The 15,087-nt window shown below is 37.5% G+C and overlaps 1 protein-coding gene across 3 annotated transcripts in view; it reads right to left on the reverse strand.

The window, feature by feature from the left end:
* The window catches only part of LOC106094994 (cysteine-rich motor neuron 1 protein), a 410,024-nt gene that overhangs the window by 308,217 nt on the left and 86,720 nt on the right, over nucleotides 1–15,087 (reverse strand). The window contains exon 2 of one of the 3 annotated variants that reach the window (XM_059369751.1): nucleotides 10,091–10,142. The exons of the other annotated variants lie outside the window; for them this stretch is intronic. The gene's annotated coding sequence lies outside the window, so the exon portion shown is untranslated. The remainder of the gene's footprint in view (nucleotides 1–10,090; nucleotides 10,143–15,087) is intronic. 3 annotated transcript variants of the gene reach the window in all.

Below are 15,087 nucleotides of genomic sequence, written 5' to 3' on the forward strand. Positions count from 1 at the left end.
GTAGACTCCCAGAAACTTGGTCCCACATAAGGATATCAGATTCGTATTGTACTCGCAAATATCTTTTATTTGAGTCCCATATTGCAATGGTCGGTAAATATGTCCGATTTAGGGTTGTTTTTGGGGGTTGTGGTTGTACGCCGAACACTTGGTCCGACGATTGGATATCAGATACGTTTTCTAATCTTAAATACCTTTCATTTTAGTTCCATATTGTCGTGATTGGTAAATATATATATTTGGTAGGTTTTGGGATGGGGCGCTCCCCCTAGGTACCCCATCTGAAATTTGGATACCAAATATTTGTTTGTTGGTTACTTTAAGAGAGCACACAAAATTTTGCTTAAATCGCACCACCCATCTCCGAGATCTAGCGTTTCTGAAAATTAGGGTAAGGGGAAGGGTCCTAGGGTCAGTTTTAAAAAAATGTAGTACCCTATTTTTACCCCGGATGCATAATGATAATGTGCGCTAACATGTTTGAGTCTAAGTAGTTATTTGTTTTGCAACGTTCAACTAAGGTAAAGTCATTACTTATTTATAACTTGTATGCTTAGGCGTAAGTACTTATTTTTGAAGTATTGGTATGCTTGTGCGGAAGGACTTTCCTCTTAGGACTTCGCCATGTAAAAGTAATTAGGAACGACGCTTAAAAATAATTAGTTATTAGTTTTTGAATGAGCTTACCTTTCTGGTTATTTGGTAATGAGAGCTTTTATTGGGTAGGGTTATTTGCCGGTTTGGACCATGCTGAGCTTGGCAGTTAAAATTCATAACAGAGTCCTTTGTGATACCACAGTAGCGATAGACCAAGGCCTCTGGTAGAAATCAAACCCACGATTCCCGCATTGTCAATACGAGCACGCTACCAGTTTTTTGATAAAAGTTAAAAAATGCTCTAAAAAGTATCAAAAAACTAAAAATAACGTTGCATGTGTTACTACCACCATACTCTCTTCGATATTTTACTAATATATGTAACTTCTTCAATTTCACTCAGATCGGTCTAGATTTGGATATAGCTGCCATATAGACCGATTTCTCGATTTAATGTTTTGGGCCCAAAAAAGGCGCACTTATTGTCAGTTGCTGAAATTTGGGACAGAGAGTTAAGTTAAGCACCTCCACATATTTCAATAATTTGGCCTAGATCGTTCATGATTTGCATACAGCTGCCATATAGACCGATATCTTGGCCTCAAAAAAAGCCGCATTTATAATATAGGTTAGGTTAGCCTTTTCGACATCTATGTTGTTGTTAGATATTGCTACTAAAAAGATCAATATTTTGTTATACACAATTGAAAAATGACTTGTACTTAGTAGTATTTGGTCCAAATAGGATCATATTTCGATATAACTGCTATGGGACATAAGGTATGCAATTTCACCGGATTTTGTTAAAAGGTCGTTTACATATAGACCCGAGATGGTGGGTATCTAAAGTTCGGCCCGGCCAAACTTAACGCCTTTTTACTTCTTCTATTTGAAAAAGTCATTCAAAGAACTTGTTACTTTTTTTAACTTTGTGACCAATAGCTTTAAAACTTAGGAAATTCTTCGGAAAAATTGGGCGTTCAAATCCATTCATTTATAGCGATTAAGATATAGCGGTTTGTAAATCCTAACAGTATGGCAACCCCGATTACACGGACCTAAAACCATGCTATTTCTTTTAGTTTTGAACATGTTTTAAAACATATAAAATTGCCAAAAAAAAATAGCACTCTGGAAAAAGCCACTCAAAGTAGGATTATTTTAATAGTTTTGATTAATAATTGAATTCCTCTTTTAAAGTTTTTATACCCTCCACCATAGAATGGGGGTAAACTAATTTCGTCATTCTTTTTGTAACTCCTCGAAATATTCGTCAAAGATCCCATAATGTATATACATTCTTGATCGCCATGACCTTTTAAGTCGATTTAGTTATGCCCGTCCGTCTGTCTGTCGAAAGCACGGTAACTTTCGAAGGAGTAAATCTAGCCTTTTGAAATTTTGCACAAATACTTTTTATACCCTCCACCATAAGATGGGGGTATACTAATTTCGTCATTCTGATTGTAACTACTAGAAATATTTGTCTTAGACCCCATAAAGTATATATATTCCTGATCGTCGTGAAATTTTATGTCGATCTAGCCATGTCCGTCCGCCTGTCCGTCCGTCCGTCCGTCTGTCGAAAGCACGCTAACTTCCGAAGGAGTAAAGCTAGCCGCTTGAAATTTTGCACAAATACTTCTTTTTAGTGTAGGTTGGTTGGTATTGTAAATGGGCCATATCGGTCCATGTTTTAATATAGCTGCCATATAAACCGATCTTGGGTCTTGACTTCTTTTGCCTCTAGAGTGCGCAATTCTTATCTGATTGGGATGAAATTTTGCACGACGTGTTTTGTTATGATATCCAACAACTGTGTCAAGTATGGTTCAAATCGGTTTATAAACTGATATAGCTGCCATATAAACCGATCTTGGGTCTTGACTTTTTGAGCCTCTAGAGTGCGCAATTCTTATCCGATTGGAATGCAATTTTCCACGACGTGTTTCGTTATGATATCCAACAACTGTGTCAAGTATGGTTCAAATCGGTTCATAACCTGATATAACTGCCATATAAACCGATCTTGGGTCTTGACTTCTTGAGCCTCTAGAGTTCGCAATTATTATCCGATTTGTACGACGGATTCTCTCATGACCATTAACATACGTGTTTATTATGGTCTGAATCGGTATATAGCCGATACAGATCCCATATAAATCGATCTCTCTATTTTACTTCTTGAGCCCACAAAGGGCGAAATTCTTATTCGAATTGGCTGACATTTTATACAGGTCTCCAACATATAATTTAATTGTGGTCCAAACCGGACCATATATTAATATCGCTCTAATAGCAGAGCAAATCTTTTCTTATATCCTTTTTTTTTTGCCTAAGAAGAGATGCCGGGAAAAGAACTCGACAAATGCGATCCATGGTGGAGGGTATATAAGATTCGGCCCGGCCGAACTTAGCACGCTTTTATTTGTTATTGTTCTTTAAAAGTTTCTTCCATCAAGTGCCAGCTGCTCTACCTCGAACTCCTATCCGTTGTTTCTTCGTTAAGCTTCTGCAATTCTTTTTTTAGAAGCAACATAATCTTCTTACTCTGCAGCATAGCGCCGCTCAAATGACGTTCAATAAATATGGATGTGCCGGGTAAAAATTCAGTATTTCTTAGGACATCAGCCACTGGTTTGGTTGTCTCTTTAGTTTGTTTCTTATACCATACACCATCATTGTAGTACAGGGTATTATAACTTTTTGCAATTGTTTGCAACGCTAAGGAGAGGAAAAAGCTAGACCCATTGATAAGTTTACAGATCAGGTTAGAATAGTTTGCTGATTCGATTTAGCTAAGTCCGTCTGTCGAAATCACGATAGCGTTTGAACGAATGAAGATATCCGCTTGAAATATTGCATCAATACTTTTTATCGATTTTGGCCATTAGGGATTTTATATGTGCCTTTTCGGTTCAGATTTGGATATAGCCCCCATATAAACCGAAATTCGGTACAAATGGAATGACTAGATTAGTATACCCCCATCCTGTGGTGGTGGGTATAAAAATATATAAAGTGAGTATGGTATGGAAGAGCACAAGTAATCACGGTAGTTTAAACCTGAAAACAAAAGCATAAGTAGGATGGCTATTGTGGAAGCCACCGTAGAGCAGAGGCTAGCATGTCTGCCTATGACGCTAAACACCGGTCTTTGAATCCTGGCGAGAACACCAGAAAAAAATTATCAACGTTGGTTTCCATTTGTGATTTACTATACCATTTGGTATGGCAGCCATGTAAAAACTTCTTCCTAAAGAGGTGTCGCACTGCGGCACGCCGTTCGGCTTTGAGCTTAAAACTTGAAAAGGACAGCACTCATTAGTATGTTAGAGATTTGCTCCTGTTCCTTAGTGGAATGTTCATGGGCAAAATTGTATTTGTCATAAAGGCAGAGTTTTCTTGTATTTTTCGTTTTTAAGAATTTTTTTGAGTGTCTTCTTATGTAACAAAACAATTTTTCTTTTCAAATCCTCATCATCATCCCTGTCATTAAATTTTAAAGCTATTTCCAGAGTTAAACTTGTCTAAAATTTACAACTACTCCCTTGACCTTTGCTTCGATACAATCACATAAAAATCCTCTTAAAATTCCATATACCCCCAATAGCCTCCTCGTAGAAAAGTTAACCATTTTAGTTTAGCTGAAGATTACGTCTCGACTTAATCACCTCGCTGGCTTGCGTATTTCCGTTTCCTGTTCGGTCCTGTTTTGCTGTTATTATTGTTATTGTTATTATAGTTATTATTTAGATTTATCTCAAGATTAAGTTTTATTGTCATACTAAACTTTACGATTATGTTCACATAAAACTGTAGAAGAAACGAGGGAATAAGGTAACAGCCCACAGCCAAGTTAAGCTAAGCCAATACTTAGCCGTAGTTGTTTTTTCGTACCACGAATAACCCGCTAACGAAAACGGCTGGCTTGTGACCACTCCACCAAGTCATAACTTTAAGCTTTTTAATGTCAAACATTTTGCGGTATCTCAAAGGTATTGTTGTTTAAAATCAAGTAGCGACTCCATTCCACATATACTAAGGTTAAGTAGGTATGCTATAAACTTAGGCTAAGGTTAATGCATGAACAGAGTTGCCAATGTAAAACAAATTTACTGAATTGGACATTTTCTGTAAAAAAAAAAAAATTCAATTAAAATTTTTTAAAAATTTTGTATTTACATCGAAAAACGAAATTTTCGTAAGAAACTTTGTAAAAAATAAGTAGGCAATAGCTAAAGTCGTACAATTCCTTCCATTTGATACAACACACCATATTGGATATGCAGGTTAAGTCGTTAAATATCAAATTTGCTAAAATTTGCAATGGTCAAAATCCGGTGCAAAATTCATACCTTATGCCCCATAGCAGCTATGTTCCGATTTGGACCAGATACTAATAAGTAAAAGTTATTGTTCAATTGTATATAACAAAATATTGGTCTTTTTAGTAGTTATATCTAAAAATAAACCGATCTGAACAATATACCACACGGATGTCGAAAAGCATAACAAAAGTCAGTGTGTCAAATTTCAGTGCAATCGGATTAAAAATGCGCCTCTTATGGGGCCAAGACATTATATCGAGAGATCGGTTTATATGGCAGCTATATGCAAATCTTGATCGATCTAGACCAAATTGCAGAAATATGTTGAGGGGCTTAACTTAACTCATTGTCCCAAATTTCGGCAACATCGGACAATAAATGCGTTTTTTATGGCCCCCAAACCTAAAACCGAGAGATCGGTCTATATGGCAGCTATATCCAAATCTGGACCGATCTGAGCCAAATTAACGGAGAATGTTGAAGGGCCTAATACAACTCACTGTCCCAAATTTTGTCAAAATCGGATAATAAATGTGGCTTTTATGGGCCTAAGACCCTAAATTGGAGAATCGGTCTATATGGCAGCTATATCCAAATCTGAACCGATCTGAGCCATATTGACGAACGATGTCGAAAGACCTAACACAACTCACTGTCCCAAATTTCAGCAAAATCCGATAATAATTGTAGCTTTTATGGGTCTATGACCCTAAATCGGAGGATCGGTCTATATGGCAGCTATATCCAAATTTGAACCGATCTGAGCCGTATTGACAGAGGACGTCGTAGGGCCTAAGACAACTCACTGTCCCAAATTTCAGCAAAATCGGGTAATAAATGTAGCTTTTGTGGGCCTATGACCCTAAATCGGAGAATCGGTCTATATGGCAGCTATATCCAAATCTGAACCGATCTGAGCCATATTGACGAACGATGTCGAAGGGCCTAACACAACTCACTGTCCCAAATTTCAGCAAAATCCGATAATAAATGTGGCTTTTATGGGCCAAATACCTTAAATCGGAGGATCGGTCTATATGGCAGCTATATCCAAATCTTGACCGATCTGAGCCAAATTGACAAAGGGTGTCGAAGGGTCTAACACAATTCACTCTCCCAAATTTCAGCAAAATCTGATAATAAATGTGGATTTTATTGGCCTAAGACCCTAAATCGGCGGATCGGTCTATATGGGGGCTATATCAAGATATAGTCCGATATAGCCCATCTTCGAACTTAACCTGCTTATGGACAAAAAAAGAACCTGTGCAAAATTTCAGCTCAATATCTCTATTTTTAAAGACTGTAGCGTGATTTCAACAGACAGACGGACAGACGGACATGGCTCGATCGTCTTAGATTTTTACGCTGATCAATAATATATATACTTTATAGGGTCGGAAATGGGTATTTCGATGTGTTGCAAACGGAATGACAAAATGAATATACCCCCATCCTTCGGTGGTGGGTATAACAAGTAAAAGCGTGCTAAGTTCGGCCGGGCTGAATCTTATATACCCTTCACCATGGATCGCATTTCTAGAGTTTTTTTCCCGGCATCTATTCTTAGGCAAAAAAAGGATAAACGAAAAGATTTTCTCTGCTATTAGAGCGATATAAAGATATGGTCCGGTTCGGACCACAGTTAAATTATATGTTGGAGACCTGTGTAAAATGTCAGCCAATTCAAATAAGAATTGCACCCTTCGGGGCTCAAGAAGTAAAATAGAGTGATCGATTTATATGGGAGCTGTATCAGGCTATAGACCGATTCAGACCATAATAAACACGTATGTTGATGGTCATGAGAGGATCCGTCGTACAAAATTTCAAGCAAATCGGATAATAATTGCGACCTCTAGAGGCTCAAGAAGTCAATATCCCCGATCGGTTTATATGGCAGCTATATCAGGTTATGGACCGATTTGAACCATACTTGTTGGATATCATAACAAAATACTACGTGCCAAAATTGATTCAAATTGGATAAGAATTGCGCCCTCTAGAGGCTCAAGAACTCAAGACCCAAGATCGGTTTATATGACAGCTATATAAGGTTATAGACCGATTTGAACCATACTTGACACAGTTGTTGGATATCATAACAAAACACGTCATGAAAAATTTCATTCCAATCGGATAAGAATTGCGCACTCTAGAGGCTCAAGAAGTCAAGACCCAAGATCGGTTTATATGGCAGCTATATCAGGTTATGAACCGATTTGAACCATATTTGGCACAGTTGTTGGATATCATATCAAAATACTACGTGCCAAAACTCATTCAAATTGTATAAGAATTGCGCACTCTAGAGGCTCAAGAAGTCAAGACCCAAGATCGGTTTATATGACAGCTATATAAGGTTATGGACCGATTTGAACCATACTTGACACAGTTGTTTATATGGCAGCTATATCAGGTTATAAACCGATTTAAACCATACTTGGCACAGTTGTTGGATATCATAACAAAACACGTCGTGCAAAATTTCATTCCAATCAGATGAGAATTGCGCACTCTAGAGGCTCAAGAAGTCAAGACCCAAGATCGGTTTATATGGCAGCTATATCAAAACATGGACCGATATGGCCCATTTACAATACCAACCGACCTACCCTAATAAGAAGTATTTGTGCAAAATTTTAAGCGGCTAGCTTTACTCCTTCGGAAGTTAGCGTGCTTTCAACAGACAGACGGACGGACGGACAGACGGACGGACATGGCTAGATCGACATAAAATTTCACGACGATCAAGAATATATATACTTTATGGGGTCTCAGACGAATATTTCGAGTAGTTACAATCAGAATGACAAAATTAGTATACCCCCCATCTTATGGTGGAGGGTATTAAAAGCAACAAAGGATAGCTTAGAATTGTATCGGACAGTGTTCATTGAGAAATCTATTTCCGACCCTTCAAAGTACACATATTTCTGATCGTCTTCAAATTCTAAGGCGATTTAACAATGTCCTTGTATTTGTCTGTCCGTTTGTTGTAGTTACGCTACAGCCCTCAATATTGGATACGTCTTTGTTCTGCACGCTGGTTAAGCTCATGAACGGGCCAAATCGGAGCATATTGGTATATATGATCCTATTTGGCCCGTCCCAAATATGGTTCAGGTCAGACTATATTTAGATATAACTGGCATATAGACCGATCTGCGAATTTAGGCTCTGACATCCACAAAAGCTGCATTTATCATCCGCTGAAATTTCAAACAGTGAGTTGTTTTAAATCTACCGATTTCCGACGTAAATATGGTTCAGATCGGACCACATTTAGATATAGCTGCTATAAAGACCGATATGATGATTAAGATTTTTAAGCTCATAAAAGCTTTATTTATTAACCGATTTCGGTAAAATTTAAAATTATGACTTGTTTGGTTTATTATGACTTGATTGGATTATATTTTGATATGGCTGTCATACAGACCGATCTGCAGACATAGTGACAAAATCTCGTAAAATACGCATTAATTATCCGATTTCGCCGGAATTGACTCAGTGACCTGTATTAAGCATACCGTCATGAGACCTGATGCAGATCAGGCTATATGTAGATATAGCTGCCATATAAACCGATCTTTAAATTTCGGGTACTAATCCCGCAACAAGCGGATTTATTGTTTGATTTCGCTGAAACTGTGACTTGTAGGTATAGGAGTTCTTGGGACCAAATATGATCCAGACCAGCCCCCATTTAGATAAAACTATGGATATGGCGGTGGAGTTATAATAAATTGGGAAGATTAATATATCCATGGTGGTGGGTATCTAAAGTTCGACACGGCCGAACTTAAGACGTTTTTATTTGTTTTCAAATTTTTAGCCCTTGGTGGCCGTTCGATTTTTATACTCACCACTGAAGGATGGGGATATATTAATTTAGTCATCCCGTTTGCAGCACATCGAAATATCTATTACCTACCGTTTAAGGTATATATTGGGTTGTCCAAAAAGTAAGTGCGGATTTTTTAAAAGAAAGTAAATGCATTTTTAATAAAAAATAGAATGAATTTTAGACAAATATACTTTTTTTACACTTTTTTTTCTAAAGCAAGCTAAAAGTAACAGCTGAGGCCTGACAGAAGAAAGAATGCAATTACAGAGTCACAAGCTGTGAAAAAATTTGTCAACGCCGAATATATGAAAAATCCGCAATTACTTTTTGGGCAACCCAATATATTCTTGATCATCGTAAAAATCTAAGACGATCTAGCCGTGTCCGTCCGTTAGTCTGGTGAATTAACGCTAGACTCTTTAAAAATAGAGATATTGAGCAGAAACTTTGCCCGTTTTCTTGTTTTTTTGCTCATAGACGGGTACGAAGATGTGCTTTATCGGACTATATCTTGATAAAGCCCTCATATAGACCGATTTTCCGTTTTAAGGTCTTAAGCCCATAAAAGCCACAACAGACAGTGAGTTGTGTTAGGTCACTCGATATCCTTCTATAGCTTGATCCAGATCGGTCCAGATTTGGATATTGCTGTCATATAGACCGATGTTTTGTTTTAAAGTCTTGGGCCCATTGAAGGCGCATTTATAGTCCTATTTCGCCAAAATTTTTGGGTGAGTGAGTTGTGTTAAGCCCTTCAACATCTTGTTTTAATTTGGCTGAGATCGGTTTAGATTTGGATATAGCTGCCATATAGTCCGATCACTCGATTTAAGGTCTTGGGCCCATAAAAAATGAATTTTTGCCTTATTTTGCTTAAGGTTAGGACGGTGAGTTGGGTTATGCCCCTCGATATCCTTCTTGAAGACGGCCCACGTCGATCTGGAGTTGGATATAGCTGACATATAGACCGATCTGCCGATATAAGATATTAGGTCCATAAAAGGCGTATTTATTATCCGATATCCTTGTTCTGTATGGTTCAGATCGGTCTATACTTGGATATAGCTGCCAAAAAGACCAATATTTTGTTCTACAAAATTGAACAGTGACTTTTATTTATTAACCGGACCATACTTGGATATAGTTGCTATGGGTGCACGACGAGAGGTGATTCACATATATACCCGACGTGGTGAACATCCAAAGTTTGGCCCGGCCGAAGTTATTACCTTTTAACTTTTTTCAAACTTACCTCAAAATTTTCCTTGTTTTATCTCTTTTCTAAATCTAAAGCGATTTCTATGAAACTCACCAGTAATGTCGAAAATCATAAGAGAATTCTTCGTGCCAAATTTCGTGAGAATCTGTAAACAAATGACCAAATTATTGACACATTAGTATAAATCGGGCGAATATTTATATGGGAGTTTTATTCAAATATGAACTTATATTGACCAAAATCCAGAGATATGGGGCAGGTGTAGAAAAACGTTGTACAAAATTCTGTGCATTTCGGTAAATAAATGTGCTTGCAAAAGCTGTAAAAGTGAAAATCGGGAGATACATATAAAGGGTGATTTTTTAAGAGCTATAGGCAAGTTTTTAAAAATTAAAACACATAAAATTCAGAAAAATAAATGAAATATTTATTTGAATCGATAGTACGGTCCATGTAATTTAATGTTTGGAGATTATTTCATGCAAATGTTGACCGTGACTGCGCCTCAAATAGTCCATCCGCTTAGTCCAATTTTGGCATACTCTTTCGAACATTTCGACCGAAATCTCACGAGTAAATGCTTCAATGTTTTCTTCTAATGCGTCAGATGAAGCGGGCTTGTCTGTATAGATATAAGCTTTAACATAGCCCCCAAAAAATAATCTAAAGGCCTTAAGTCGCACGATCTAGGCCGCCAAATTACCGGTCGCGAAAGGGAAATAAAATGTTCAGTGAACTTGCCTCTCAATGAGTCAATTGTTATGCGTGCTGTGTGGCATGTGCTACCGTCTTGCTCAAACCACATGTCATGCAAGTCAAGCTCTTGCATTTTGGGCAAAAAGAATTGCATATCATCTCACGGTAGCGCTCACCATTCACATTTACGATTCGCATCATCTTTGAAGAAGTACGTTTCAATGATGCCAACACCCTATAAACCGCACCAAACTGTGACTTTTCTGGATTCATTGGTAGCTCTTGCAATGCTTCTGGCTGATATTCACTCCAAAATCATCAATTCTACTTTTTGCGTACCCATTGAGCCAAAAATGAGCCTTTGCCAATTTGATCATAAAATTCAAAAATTAGCAATTGTTGTTCGTTTGTAAGACGATTCATGGATAAATGATAGACCAAACTGAAGATGTTTGACTGCGAAGGAAAACACAAAATGTACGTGAGCTGTTTAAATCAGTGTTGCCAAAAATATAATAGCTAAAAAATCACTCTTTTTATACTTGGTCGTCTTGAAATTCTAAGACGATTCGGCCATGTCCGTCCGTCTGTCCGTCAAAAGCACCTGATTTAGGATCTTGAATACGTGAATCGATAGAAGGCGCAATTCTTATCTGATTTGGCTGAAACTTTGCATGAGGTGTTTAATTTTGATTTTCAACAACTGCGCTAGGTATGATCTAAATCGGTTCATAACCCGATATAGCTGTCATATAAACCTATCTTCAGATTTGACTTCTTGAACCTCAAGAAAGTGTAATTCTTATCCGATTTGGCTGCAATCTTGCAATGATTTCTCTTATGACCTTCAACATACGTGCTAAGTATGGTCTCCAATGATTTGGTTGAAATTTTGAAATGTGCCAAGTATGTCCTGAATTAGTTTAAAACCTGATATATCTGCCAAATATACCGATCTCCCGATTGCCCTTCTTGAGCCTCTAGAGGAAATTTTTTTAGAACGACTTCTCCTATGACTTTTGACATGCGTCGCAAATATGGTCTAAATCAATCTATAACCTGTTATAGCTCCCATATAAACCTACCTAAACCGACTTTACTGGAATTAATTCTTATCCAACTTGATGGAAATTTTGCACAAAGACATCTACTATTGTCGGCAACATTCAAGCTAAGTATGACCCTGATCGGTTTATAACCTAATACAGATCCAATAGAATAACAAGTGTACATTTTCTGTTTCGTCGTAAAAATCTAAGATCATATAGCCATGTCTGTCCGTCCGTGTGCATGTTGAAATCACGCTACAGTCTTTGCCAATAAAAATATGGAGCAGAAATTTTGCAAAGATTCTTTTTGTTATCCATAAGCATATATATGTTTATATAGCCCCCATATAGACCCGTATGCCTATTTAAGGTCTTAGGGGTCTTAGCTTACATATATCGAGCTCCCGTTTCAAGTTCTTACGCCCATCAAGGGTGTATTTTTTAACCGATTAATTTGGTACAATGACCACTTACATAGCCTTTCTGAATATGGTGGGAATCGGACTATATTTAGTTGTAAATGGTATGAGTTCATAAATTATGCACTTTTTACCGTATTATGACGAAAGTTGGTTAGTATATATATGCGAAGTGGTGCTTATCTAAAGTTAGGCCTGGCAAATGCCTTTTTACTTGTTTTTCCTTTTTTCTATCAATCAGCCTACCAGTCTGTCCATCTGTCTGTATGTCCGTCTGTACGTCTATCCGTTATTTGTCCACTAGACTATCTGTGCGTATGTCTGTCCATCCGATCTTGCACCGTCTGTTATAATCACACGCAAATGCTAATTTTACCCATGAACATTCCACTAAGGAACAGGGGCACACTTTTCACATATTAATGAGTGTAGACCAATTCAAGTTAACCGATTCAAGTTAAAGCCTCCTTATTATAGCCGAGTCCGAACGGCGTGTGGCGAGAAGTTTTACATGGCATAGTACCTCACAAATGTTGCATCATTAGGAGGGGAAACCACCGCTGAATATCTTTTCTGATGGTCTCGCCAGGATTCGAACCCAGGCGTTCAGCGTTGTAGGCGGACATGCTAACCTCTCCGCTACGGTGGCCTCCCACACACTATAGTCTTCAACAATTAAGACATCGAGCTGAAATTTTGCATAGATTTCTAATTTGTTTTTACGCTGTTGAACCCAAATACGATATCATCCTCTTGCCATCCTTCCAGAATATCGTCTACATCGGGCTATATTTGGATATGACTACCATATTAACCGATCTCCCGATTTAACTCCATAAATGGGTGTAAAGTTTCATTTTATTGGGTTGCCCAAAAAGTAATTGCGGATTTTTCATATAGTCGGCGTTGACAAATTTTTTCACAGCTTGTGACTCTGTAATTGCATTCTTTCTTCTGTCAGTTATCAGCTGTTACTTTTAGCTTGCTTTAGAAAAAAAGTGTAAAAAAAAGTATATTTGATTAAAGTTCATTCTAAGTTTTATTAAAAATGCATTTACTTTCTTTTAAAAAATCCGCAATTACTTTTTGGGCAACCCAGTAATAGTAAACTAGCTGACCCCGCTCCGCTGCGCCTTCTTTTACCTTATATGGAACAAAATTTTCCTTGGAATATTTGTTTTCGACAATTCAAAAGCTTTTAGTGAAATACCATCTAACGAAATTACGGATTCGTGTTCTACTCTAAAATCCCTCTTATTTGAGCCTTTTATTGCAATAGTCAGCAAATACTACCTATTTGGATGGTGTTGTGGGGGTGGGTGGCCCCATAGACACATTTCCCGAATGTTGATATCAGATTCGTGCTTTACTTCCAAAGATCTTTCATTTGAGCCCCATATAGCTATGGTCGTAAATTTTTCCCCTTTGGCCGATGTTTTTGGGGAGAGGCGGCCTCCCAAACACTTGGTCCCATATTTGGATATCAGATTCGAATTCTACACTCAAATACATTTTATTTCAACTCGATATTCCCATGGTCAGTTAATAAGTCCTGCTTGGGGGGTGTTTTGGGGAAGGGGTGGACCCCCAAAAACGTGGTCTCACATTTGAATATCAGATTCGTATTCTACCCGCAAATACCTTTCATTTGAGTCCCATATTACCATGGTCGGTAAATATGTCCGATTTAGATGTGTTTTGGGTGTTGGGGTGGTCCTCATAACACTTGGTCCGAAAATTGGATATCAGATACGTTTTCCTATCCTAATTACCTTTCTTTGAGTCCCATATTGTCGTGATTGGTCTAAATATATGTTTGGTAGGTTTTGGAGTGGGGCGGCCCCCTTAGGTACCCCATCCGAATTTGGATACCAAATTTTTATTTTTAGGGTACTATATGAGAGCACACAAAATTTTGCTTAAATCGCACCATCCATCTCCGAGATCTGGCGTTTCTGAAAATTAGGGTAATGGGGAGGGTCCGCCCCCTTCAGATATAAAAAAATATAGTAAAAATATATCATTATGCACCATCTGTCAAAATTGCAAGAAAATCGGTTCAACCGTTTCTGAGTCTATAAGGAACACACAAACAAACGAACACAATTTGATTTTAATATATAAGACTAGCTGAACCCGGCCCGATTCGCTGCGCTTCCTTTTACACCATATGAATTATAACTCTCTTTTCGATTACTCTTCTTTGCATTCGCTAAGTTACGTTTATATTTTGCGGCCATGTTTATATAGAACTTTTAGACTATTGTGGAAGCTTGTCCCAGGGTAGGAGGGTTAAAAAAATAATAGCGAAAACAGTCAAAGGTTAGTTCCTATATTTTATTTATTTGAAGGACAGACAACATGTCAAAACAGTAGTGAAAAGAATATGATTCACTTTGAACACAGTCTCCGGTACCTCTCGCTCTCTTTTTCTTTGTTCGGGTTTGGTTGGCTATTCAAATAATTTAGCGCCTATAATATTGATCATGATATGATAGTTGTCTATAACATACTAAATGGCTACCTATTGAAGAGTCATAATTTATTATTTTTAAATCAAATATTGGGTTGCCCAAAAAGTAATTGCGGATTTTTTCATATAGTCGGCGTTGACAAATTTTTTCACAGCTTGTGACTCTGTAATTGTATTCTTTCTTCTGTCAGTTATCAGCTGTTACTTTTAGCTTGCTTTAGAGAAAAAAGTGTAAAAAAAGTATAGTTGATTAAAGTTCATTCTAAGTTTTATTAAAAATGCATTTACTTTCTTTTAAAAAATTCGCAATTACTTTTTGGGCAACCCAATAGAATTGCCATATTAAACGATTCTCAGTGGTAGAGAACTAATTTGCCGGTCTTTATATTAGGTGCGGTGGCGACAGTTCTTAGTAATTTAACCATGTAAAATTTTTGAACATGAAAGTGTTGC

Source organism: Stomoxys calcitrans, chromosome 1 (assembly GCF_963082655.1).
Source record: "Stomoxys calcitrans chromosome 1, idStoCalc2.1, whole genome shotgun sequence".
NCBI classification, from domain to species: Eukaryota; Metazoa; Arthropoda; class Insecta; order Diptera; family Muscidae; genus Stomoxys; species Stomoxys calcitrans.